General features: G+C 44.1%; 1 protein-coding gene across 18 annotated transcripts in view; it reads left to right on the forward strand.

Moving 5' to 3' along the window:
* The first annotated feature begins 3600 nt into the window (after positions 1-3600).
* The window catches only part of nrxn2b (neurexin 2b), a 516672-nt gene continuing 508171 nt past the window's right edge, over positions 3601-12101 (forward strand). For all 18 annotated transcript variants that reach the window (XM_079865860.1, XM_079865864.1, XM_079865877.1 and 15 more), the window contains exon 1: positions 3601-3926. The gene's annotated coding sequence lies outside the window, so the exon portion shown is untranslated. The remainder of the gene's footprint in view (positions 3927-12101) is intronic.

The raw sequence follows: 12101 nt of genomic DNA on the forward strand, positions 1-12101 counted from the left end.
CACACACACACACACACACACACACACACACACACACTCCAGATCTGATGAAGGACCTGCGCCTGGACACACACACACACACACACACACACACACACACTCCAGATCTGATGAAGGACCTGCGCCTGGACACACACACACACACACACACACACACACACACACACACACACACACACACACACACTCCAGATCTGATGAAGGACCTGCGCCTGGACACACACACACACACACACACACACACACACACACTCCAGATCTGATGAAGGACCTGCGCCTGGACACACACACACACACACACACACACACACACACACTCCAGATCTGATGAAGGACCTGCGCCTGGACACACACACACACACACACACACACACACACACACACTCCAGATCTGATGAAGGACCTGCGCCTGGACACACACACACACACACACACACACACACACACACACACACACACACACACACACACACACACACACACTCCAGATCTGATGAAGGACCTGCGCCTGGACACACACACACACACACACACTCCAGATCTGATGAAGGACCTGCGCCTGGACACGACGACAGCGCAGTCCTGAAGTGTCACTAGTCTCTCCTCTGTTGTTGTGTGAATGAGTGGCCGGAGCGCATGAAGGGTTTTCTGTAGAGCGGTGTGTGTTAGCGGCCCCTAAGTTAATAACTAATGATCTTTGCTATGGAAGTGAATCAATCAACACTAACTTTATCTGGACAATAACTTTATTCTAGATCTGCTGTAAAGCCTAAACACTCTCTGTTACTGTAAACTCCTGTTATCACTGTAAAGCTGCTGTGAAACATCTATACTGTTGAAGCGCTGTATAAATGAAGGAGACTGGACTTGACTGTCTGCACTATCTGATGCAATACTGTAGTAGACGGTTGCATAGTTATAATTTTCTCTCTAATATTATCAATCTTGTAAGTAGACATTGTCCCTGAATAATTTATTATTAGTTAAAAGAATTGGCGTATTTAAGAAGAAAACATTTTTATTCCTGTGATCCCACAGTCTTCTAAATTAATTTACAGATGAGGTCTTACTTTATTTAATATTTGTATATTTGTTATCTATTTAAATTTCCTTTTATGTCATGTTTACATAATTGAACGTGATGTATTATCTATTTTGATTAAAGCTACACTGTGTGATTTTTCCCCCATCTAGTGGTGAAATTGTATATGACTACCCAGTGAATATTAGTTTCTGTTCCTTTCAATTCCGAGGGCGTTTTCACTCCTACGGTGGCCGTATTATTCCAAGATTAACATGGCTTCCAGTTATCACTTCGTCCATGACAATAATAAACAATACGTCTAAAATGAATAAAACTACAGGACAGATGTCAGGAGGTAAACGTCACCCTTGGAATCGGCTATCCCAGCATAACCAGATTAGGCTAACGTTATAATGTGTACAAAGTAAAAGCAATTAAAAATAACTAAAATTTACAGTGTCCTTTTTTTTATATAGCTTAAAAAATTGCGCCTTTAAAACTATTCATCACCTGTGATCCGTCGCAGCACAGATTTATGTTACAAGATAAACAATACTTTTTCACCATTGACGCGAGGATGAAGTTATACTAGAGGTCGTTCTGGCGTTATGCACAACCATGCTATGGTTAGACAAGCAACTATAAAACTTCAAATTTACACAAATAGGCTGAATTACCTGTCGAGAAGAAAGCAGGCAACCTCGGCATCTTTCAAATCTGCCGGCGCTCGCGAGTAATCTCCCCCTCGCATTCGTCACGGTGTCACTGAGTGAAAAACGCAAAAGGCGAAGCTTGAATTTACTGGTATGTCCCTCTTTGGCTAATGTAGTTTCAAGATGGAGGGGCAACATGGCGACCGGCATTCGAACCCCTCACCCGTATGTACTTTCAATGGCAGATTATAAACTTAAGAGAATACTTTATTACTTGAAAGAAGTAAATATACATTAATGAGCACATATATTTTTGAAAGAACTAAGTGTTTTTTGCTAAGAATCAACTAAAAAAATTACACAGTGTAGCTTTAAAGTAGAACCATATGTTTTGTAATTTCTGTAATAGATTGACGCTATTAGGGTCTGATAAATTAGTGGGCCTTTATTTTGATGTAATTAAGCGAGTCCTGTCCCTTCCCGGCCGCCGTACTCCTGGCGTTCTTTCCATCATGTGCTGAAGTTGAAAGAACTTTTAAAAGTTATCGAGTTTTTAGACTTCGCGTTTCCCTCCATTCCACTGCGTTGCGTCTGGCGTTAAACACAACAACACGTTCCTCGTTTGACGCACACGTTATATTACTATATTTATATTACGCTATAACGAGGAACGTGTTTAACGCTAGACGCAACGCAGTGGAATGGGCGGAAACGCGAAGTCTAAAAACTAATATATATATTAAAAACTTTTAATATACATACACTACCGTTCAAAAGTTTGGGGTCAGTAAGATTTTTAATGTTTTTAAAGGAGTCTCTTCTGCTCACCAAGGCTGCATTTATTTGATTAAAAATACAAACAAAAACAGTAAAACAGTGAAATATTATTCCAGTGTAAATCATCTGTTCTCTATGTGAATATATAGTAAAGTGTAATTTATTCCTGTGATCAAAGCTGAATGTCCAGCATCATTACTCCAGTCTTCAGTGTCACATGATCCTCCAGAAATCACTCTAATATGAGGATCTGATGATCAAAATACAGTTATGATTATTATCAGTGTTGGAAACAGTTGTGTACAATTTTTTTTTTTCAAAATTCTTTGATGAATAGAAAGAAAATCTGAAATCTAAAGCTTTTGTAACATTAAACACTACCGTACAAAAGTTTGGGGTCAGTAAGAATTTTAATTTTATTTTTGGGCATTCCAAAAGTATCCCAAATACTTTTATTCATCAAGGATGAGTTAAACTGATCAAAAGTTACAGTAAAGACATTTATAATGTTCTTTATAATGAAAATATTCTATTTTAAATAAATGCTGTTCTTTTGAACTTTCTATTCATTAAATCATTTTGAAAAAAAAAAATGTACACAACTGTTTTCAACACTGATAATAATCATAAATGTTTCTTGATCATCAGATCCTCATATTAGAGTGATTTCTGAAGGATCATGTGACACTGAAGACTGGAGTAATGATGCTGAACATTCAGCTTTGATCACAGGAATAAATTACACTTTACTGTATATTCACATAGACAACAGCTGATTTACACTGGAATAATAATTCACTGTTTTACTGTTTTTGTTTGTATTTTTAATCAAATAAATGCAGCCTTGGTGAGCAGAAAAGACTTCTTTTAAAAACATTAAAAATCTTACTGACCCCAAACTTTTGAACGGTAGTGTATATGCTGATATATACGCTTTATTTGACTTAAACTCGCTTTAATATAATTGTATGAACGGTTCCTCATGAACATCACGCACTCGGATCTTAATGTTTATTTCTCGGTGTTGATCATCAGTTCTGCGTGTCTGAGGAGATGTTCTCTTCATACTGGTGTTTTCTCCAGAAGTGATGATGTGATGATGGTTAGGTGACGCGCGCGCTCCAACAGAAACGCACAGTTTGTATGCGGAGGATCTGAGCGCGTCGCGTGTCGCGAGGGGAACATCAGTCGCGTTCCCCTGTTTCGTTCCACAGCATCTGTGCGCGTCGCGTGCGTCGCGTCGCTCTGACTGCAGCTCGGCTCCGCCCGCGGCGCGGGGCGTGTCTCTGTGGGCGGGTCGCGTTGCTGATGTGAGGACGCAGGTGACGCGGCGCTCAGCACCATCGGAAGACGCGCGGTGTCGAGACGCGTTGCGCTCTGACGGATACTGGACATTATTCAGGAGATTCCAGAGAAAACCGCAGGAGTTTGGGTAGAAGGAGAGACGGAGACGCGGGGAGAGAATTCCGAAGGTAAAGAGCTGATCGATCAGTGTGTGTGTGTGTGTGTGTGTGTTCGTTCGTTCGTTCGTTCGTTCTTGGTTGTCTCTGATCAGCATCATGACGATGTGTCCAATTTTACAGTCATGAGCTGAAGAGCATCAGTCTGATCTCCGATACAAACACGGACCCGTGTTTTCCAGCTGTGTGTGTGTGTGTGTGTGTGTGTGTGTGTGTGTGTGTGATCTCTTGTTTCGGATCAGGTCAGGTTTGATCTTATAAAGTGTTTCTGGAATAACGATGAAGGTTACAGACGAGAATCGCTGGATGCGCGTGAAGTAATTGGCGAATCTTCGGTGAACAGATTCTGATGATCAGCGCATCGATCACTCAGGAGTCGCGACACACATTTAACATGATCATTTCTGTAGTCTCGAGAGAAACAACACAATGTTTCCCTTCACGATCTGTAGACTGTTCCGTGTGACACACACACACACACACACACACACACACACACTAGACACAAGCGAAGTTGTGTGTGTGTTGACGGTCGTTGTGTTGTCGCGCTCTGCCTGTATTATTGTATTATGTTCATTAAATGATCTGAAATCTGAAGATTGTTCTGTGTGTGATTTTCACATTGAGTTCATGAGTTCATGTGTAGCGAGGATGATGTGAGCGCGCGCGGCTCCTCCGCTGGGGTGCGATATACGACCTCACTGAGACAACCCGCAGAACACACACACACACACACACACACACACACACACACACACACACACACACACAGACACACACACTCTCTCTCTCTCTCTCTCTCTCTATCTCTCTATCTCTCTCGCACGCACGCACACACACACACACACACACACACACACACACTCTCTCTCTCTCTCTCTCTCTCTCTCTCTCTCTCTCTCTCTCTCTCTCTCTCACACAGACACACCAAGACAATTTCTTTACACAAAGAGAGGAGGATGATGACAGTGTGTATGATTTGGTTCTAGCGAGTGTGTGTGTGTGTGTGTGTTTGTACAGGCTTGTCTTCATCTGCCCTTCTCTAATAACCCCGTCCAGTTCAGGAACCCCTTTGTGAAAATTTACTCATAACAATAACTGAGTCGGTTCTCTTGCAGTTGGACTCAAAAATCTGAAAATGTCCTTGCAAAAAACACTGTGTGTGTGTGTGTGTGCGTGTGTGTGTGCGTGTGCTGATTCTCTGGCTTTGTGGTTTATTATGACATGTCATTAGTATGCTAATGATATATTGATGCGTGATTGATCAGTAGGGTATAGATGAGCCTGACTCTGTTTAGCGTGTTCAGAGTGTGTGTGTTCAGAGTGTGTGTGTTCAGAGTGTGTGTGTTCAGAGTGTGTGTGTTCAGAGCGAGTGTGTGTTCAGAGTGTGAGTGTGTTCAGAGTGTGAGTGTGTTCAGAGTGTGAGCGTGTTCAGAGTGTGTGTGTTCAGAGCGTGTGTGTTCAGAGCGTGTGTGTTCAGAGCGTGTGTGTTCAGAGCGTGTGTGTGTTCAGAGCGTGTGTGTTCAGAGTGTGTGTGTTCAGAGCGAGTGTGTGTTCAGAGTGTGTGTGTGTTCAGAGTGTGAGTGTGTTCAGAGTGTGAGTGTGTTCAGAGTGTGAGTGTGTTCAGAGTGTGAGTGTGTTCAGAGCGAGTGTGTTCAGAGTGTGTGTGTGTTCAGAGTGTGTGTGTTCAGAGTGTGTGTGTGTTCAGAGCGTGTGTGTGTTCAGAGCGCGTGTGTGTTCAGAGCGCGTGTGTGTTCAGAGAGCGTGTGTGTTCAGAGAGCGTGTGTGTTCAGAGAGCGTGTGTGTTCAGAGAGCGTGTGTGTTCAGAGCATGTGTGTTCAGAGCGTGTGTGTGTTCAGAGCGTGTGTGTGTTCAGAGCGCGTGTGTGTTCAGAGCGCGTGTGTGTTCAGAGAGCGTGTGTGTTCAGAGAGCGTGTGTGTTCAGAGCATGTGTGTTCAGAGTGTTGTCATGGACGTGTGTGTTCAGTGTGTGTTCAGAGTGTTGTCATGGACGTGTGTGTTCAGTGTGTGTTCAGAGTGTTGTCATGGACGTGTGTGTTCAGAGCGTGTGTGTTCAGTGTGTTGTCATGAACGTGTGTGTTCAGAGCGTGTGTGTTCAGTGTGTGTTCAGAGTGTGTTCAGAGTGTTGTCATGGACGTGTGTGTTCAGAGCGTGTGTGTTCAGAGTGTTGTCATGGATGTGTGTGTTCAGAGTGTTGTCATGGATGTGTGTGTTCAGAGTGTTGTCATGGACGTGTGTGTTCAGAGTGTTGTCATGGATGTGTGTGTTCAGAGTGTTGTCATGGATGTGTGTGTTCAGAGTGTTGTCATGGACGTGTGTGTTCAGAGTGTTGTCATGGACGTGTGTGTTCAGAGTGTTGTCATGGACGTGTGTGTTCAGAGTGTTGTCATGGACGTGTGTGTTCAGAGTGTTGTCATGGACGTGTGTGTTCAGAGTGTTGTCATGGATGTGTGTGTTCAGAGTGTTGTCATGGATGTGTGTGTTCAGAGTGTTGTCATGGACGTGTGTGTTCAGAGTGTTGTCATGGACGTGTGTGTTCAGAGTGTTGTCATGGACGTGTGTGTTCAGAGTGTTGTCATGGACGTGTGTGTTCAGAGTGTTGTCATGGACGTGTGTGTTCAGAGTGTTGTCATGGACGTGTGTGTTCAGAGTGTTGTCATGGACGTGTGTGTTCAGAGCGTGTGTGTTCAGAGTGTTGTCATGGACGTGTGTGTTCAGAGCGTGTGTGTTCAGAGTGTTGTCATGGACGTGTGTGTTCAGAGCGTGTGTGTTCAGAGTGTTGTGATGGACGTGTGTGTTCAGAGTGTGTGTGTTCAGAGTGTTGTCATGGACGTGTGTGTTCAGAGCGTGTGTGTTCAGAGTGTTGTCATGGATGTGTGTGTTCAGAGTGTTGTCATGGATGTGTGTGTTCAGAGTGTTGTCATGGACGTGTGTGTTCAGAGTGTTGTCATGGACGTGTGTGTTCAGAGTGTTGTCATGGACGAGTGTGTTCAGAGTGTGTGTGTTCAGAGTGTTGTCATGGATGTGTGTTCAGAGTGTGTGTGTTCAGAGTGTTGTCATGGATGTGTGTGTTCAGAGTGTTGTCATGGACGTGTGTGTTCAGAGTGTTGTCATGGATGTGTGTGTTCAGAGTGTGTGTGTTCAGAGTGTTGTCATGGATGTGTGTGTTCAGAGTGTTGTCATGGACGTGTGTGTTCAGAGTGTTGTCATGGACGTGTGTGTTCAGAGTGTTGTCATGGACGTGTGTGTTCAGAGTGTTGTCATGGACGTGTGTGTTCAGAGTGTTGTCATGGACGAGTGTGTTCAGAGTGTGTGTGTTCAGAGTGTTGTCATGGATGTGTGTGTTCAGAGTGTTGTAATGGATGTGTGTGTTCAGAGTGTTGTCATGGATGTGTGTGTTCAGAGTGTTGTCATGGACGTGTGTGTTCAGAGTGTTGTCATGGACGTGTGTGTTCAGAGTGTTGTCATGGACGTGTGTGTTCAGAGTGTTGTCATGGATGTGTGTGTTCAGAGCGTGTGTGTTCAGAGTGTTGTCATGGATGTGTGTGTTCAGAGTGTTGTCATGGACGTGTGTGTTCAGAGTGTTGTCATGGACGTGTGTGTTCAGAGCGTGTGTGTTCAGAGTGTTGTCATGGATGTGTGTGTTCAGAGTGTTGTCATGGACGTGTGTGTTCAGAGCGTGTGTGTTCAGAGTGTTGTCATGGATGTGTGTGTTCAGAGTGTTGTCATGGATGTGTGTGTTCAGAGTGTTGTAATGGATGTGTGTGTTCAGAGTGTTGTCATGGACGTGTGTGTTCAGAGTGTTGTCATGGACGTGTGTGTTCAGAGTGTTGTCATGGACGTGTGTGTTCAGAGTGTTGTCATGGACGTGTGTGTTCAGAGTGTTGTCATGGACGTGTGTGTTCAGAGTGTTGTCATGGATGTGTGTGTTCAGAGCGTGTGTGTTCAGAGTGTTGTCATGGATGTGTGTGTTCAGAGTGTTGTCATGGACGTGTGTGTTCAGAGTGTTGTCATGGACGTGTGTGTTCAGAGCGTGTGTGTTCAGAGTGTTGTCATGGATGTGTGTGTTCAGAGTGTTGTCATGGACGTGTGTGTTCAGAGCGTGTGTGTTCAGAGTGTTGTCATGGATGTGTGTGTTCAGAGCGTGTGTGTTCAGAGTGTTGTCATGGATGTGTGTGTTCAGAGTGTTGTCATGGATGTGTGTGTTCAGAGTGTTGTCATGGACGTGTGTGTTCAGAGTGTTGTCATGGACGTGTGTGTTCAGAGTGTTGTCATGGACGTGTGTGTTCAGAGTGTTGTCATGGATGTGTGTGTTCAGAGCGTGTGTGTTCAGAGTGTTGTCATGGATGTGTGTGTTCAGAGTGTTGTCATGGACGTGTGTGTTCAGAGTGTTGTCATGGACGTGTGTGTTCAGAGTGTTGTCTTGTCATGGACGTGTGTGTTCAGAGTGTTGTCATGGACGTGTGTGTTCAGAGTGTTGTCATGGACGTGTGTGTTCAGAGCGTGTGTGTTCAGAGTGTTGTCATGGATGTGTGTGTTCAGAGCGTGTGTGTTCAGAGTGTTGTCATGGATGTGTGTGTTCAGAGTGTTGTCATGGATGTGTGTGTTCAGAGTGTTGTCATGGATGTGTGTGTTCAGAGTGTTGTCATGGACGTGTGTGTTCAGAGTGTTGTCATGGACGTGTGTGTTCAGAGTGTTGTCATGGACGTGTGTGTTCAGAGTGTTGTCTTGTCATGGACGTGTGTGTTCAGAGTGTTGTCTTGTCATGGACGTGTGTGTTCAGAGTGTTGTCATGGATGTGTGTGTTCAGAGTGTTGTCATGGATGTGTGTGTTCAGAGTGTTGTCATGGACGTGTGTGTTCAGAGTGTTGTCATGGACGTGTGTGTTCTGAGTATTGTCATGGACGTGTGTGTTCAGAGTGTTGTCATGGACGTGTGTGTTCAGAGTGTTGTCATGGACGTGTGTGTTCTGAGTGTTGTCATGGACGTGTGTGTTCAGAGTGTTGTCATGGACGTGTGTGTTCAGAGTGTTGTCATGGACGTGTGTGTTCTGAGTGTTGTCATGGACGTGTGTGTTCAGAGTGTTGTCATGGACGTGTGTGTTCAGAGTGTTGTCATGGACGTGTGTGTTCAGAGTGTTGTCATGGACGTGTGTGTTCAGAGTGTTGTCATGGACGTGTGTGTTCAGAGTGTTGTCATGGACGTGTGTGTTCAGTGTTGTCATGGACGTGTGTGTTCAGAGTGTTGTCATGGACGTGTGTGTTCAGTGTTGTCATGGACGTGTGTGTTCAGAGTATTGTCATGGACGTGTGTGTTCAGTGTTGTCATGGACGTGTTTGTTCAGAGTGTTGTCATGGACGTGTGTGTTCAGTGTTGTCATGGACGTGTGTGTTCAGAGTGTTGTCATGGACGTGTGTGTTCAGTGTTGTCATGGACGTGTGTGTTCAGAGTGTTGTCATGGACGTGTGTGTTCAGAGTGTTGTCATGGACGTGTGTGTTCAGAGTGTTGTCATGGACATGTGTGTTCAGAGTGTTGTCATAGACGTGTGTGTTCAGAGTGTTGTCATGGATGTGTGTGTTCAGAGTGTTGTCATGGACGTGTGTGTTCAGAGTGTTGTCATGGACGTGTGTGTTCAGAGTGTTGTCATGGTGTGTTCAGAGTGTTGTCATGGATGTGTGTGTTCAGAGTGTTGTCATGGATGTGTGTGTTCAGAGTGTTGTCATGGACGTGTGTGTCGAGACCCAGAGTTTTCTTCACCTTTGAGTATTTCTAGCTAATCATGATGTTTTCCATTAGAAAAGTATCATAAAGCAGTCAGATTGGATTATTTTGCTCATCTGTCACTGAATGTCTCAGGAACACTGGGGTTCTATCTCTACTGGAACTATATTATGAATTGTGAATTTGATTTGCAGTTATAATGGCTGCACACACATGGTGAAGATGGTGATGATGACCACTTGTAAAAGTAGACGAGATTCACGACCCTTTCAGATCTGAGTAGCTCTTGTCCAAACCAATAGTGGGTGTTAAATGCACATTTTCCTCATGTTTGAATACATTTTTTTGTCCTTGTAGTTGTTGAGTTTCCTGTGAGTTTCCTGTGAGTTTCCTGTGGGTTTCCTGTGAGTTTCCTGTGAGTTTCCTGTGAGATTCCTGTGAGATTCCTGTGAGTTTCCTGTGAGATTCCTGTGAGTTTCCTGTGAGTTTCCTGTGAGTTTCCTGTGAGATTCCTGTGAGTTTCCTGTGAGATTCCTGTGAGTTTCCTGTGAGTTTCCTGTGAGTTTCCTGTGAGTTTCCTGTGAGTTTCCTGTGAGATTCCTGTGAGTTTCCTGTGAGTTTCCTGTGAGTTTCCTGTGAGATTCCTGTGAGATTCCTGTGAGTTTCCTGTGAGTTTCCTGTGAGATTCCTGTGAGTTTCCTGTGAGTTTCCTGTGAGTTTCCTGTGAGATTCCTGTGAGTTTCCTGTGAGATTCCTGTGAGATTCCTGTGAGATTCCTGTGAGATTCCTGTGAGTTTCCTGTGAGTGAGTTTCCTGTGAGTTTCCTGTGAGATTCCTGTGATTTTCCTGTGAGATTCCTGTGAGTTTCCTGTGAGTTTCCTGTGAGTTTCCTGTGAGTTTCCTGTGAGTTTCCTGTGAGATTCCTGTGATTTTCCTGTGAGTTTCCTGTGAGTTTCCTGTGAGTTTCCTGTGAGATTCCTGTGAGATTCCTGTGATTTTCCTGTGAGTTTCCTGTGAGTTTCCTGTGAGTTTCCTGTGAGATTCCTGTGAGATTCCTGTGATTTTCCTGTGAGTTTCCTGTGAGATTCCTGTGAGTTTCCTGTGATTTTCCTGTGAGTTTCCTGTGAGTTTCCTGTGAGTTTCCTGTGAGTTTCCTGTGATTTTCCTGTGATTTTCCTGTGAGTTTCCTGTGAGTTTCCTGTGAGTTTCCTGTGGGTTGTGAGGGAATGTTTAAGCTTTTCCTCAGATGTGCTGAGCGGGACAAAGCTTCGCCTGAATGGATTTATGTTGGGATAAAATGTGTTTGGCCTAATTATGATCCGGTTCTCTTTCATCGGCCGATTTCTCAGGATCTTTGTGTGTGTTTATTTCATAGTAAGTGTTTTTGAACAGCACTTTTCAAAATGCACATTGTTTCAGAGCAGCTTTACAGAAAATAAGTGTATATCTCCCTATCCACGAGTGAAGTGAATAGCTGGCCCGGCTGTGATTAGCGGAAGCTTTAGCTGTGACTTTAGTTCCTGTCAGCTCTTTAAAGTGGGAGATGAGCTGAAAAGCTCTTTTTGTCTTTGAACACTGATCCCGATCTCAGCGCTGTGCCGTGATGCTCCAGACGTGACCCGAACTCTTCACCTGTGTGACCCGGTGCCGGATCTGATGTAATCCCTCGCCTCTAACCAGCCGAGCTGAGATCCTGAGGTAAACAGATCTTGAAGAGAGGGAGCGCGAGCGGAGAAGTGTGTCTGAAACATCATCAGCGCTGATTAGCGATACGTGACGCGACTTCAGACGCTGTGGTGACGGAGCTGAGGCTCTTCTCTTCATGTGCTCTGCAGATATGAAAGGAAAACATTCACCCAGAAATGATGAAAATGAATTAGTTCAGCCAGAAGTGAATATTCTGCCATTAGTTGCTCACCCTCATGTTGATTTAAACTTTCTTTGCCATTGAACACAAAAGAAGAAAATGTGACTCTTTGTTTTCATGGAAGGAAGTGAGGTTCCAGTCTGTCCTCACGGGATGGCGAAACAGATGTTTAAAAGCTTTGAATATTATTAAGGCACGAGTAAAAACATAATGGGGTGCTGATTGCACAGTTCTTTTGCAGATATAAGACATTATAATAGTTTCTGTTCTGCGAGATACTGTTCACCATCAAAGTTTGAGACTTCTCCAGTACAAGCAGAAACAAATGAACCATCTCTTCAAATTAGACGCTTGAAATTATCTCTTCAATATGCAATCAAGATAAAGACACATCAACATAATCCAGCGTATAAGTCAATCTTCTACCCACGATGTCCACATCTGTACGAGGCCAGACCCAGTTATATCAGGCCCTTTGGAATATGAACAAGACCTCATATTAACAATCTGTGCCAGATTCACTTCTGTCCAGTTCCTCCATGGAGTTTGGATCAATTTGGAATTGTCCTGTAAGAAGG

Source organism: Squalius cephalus, assembly GCF_949319135.1.
Source record: "Squalius cephalus genome assembly, chromosome: 3".
Taxonomy (NCBI): Eukaryota; Metazoa; Chordata; class Actinopteri; order Cypriniformes; family Leuciscidae; genus Squalius; species Squalius cephalus.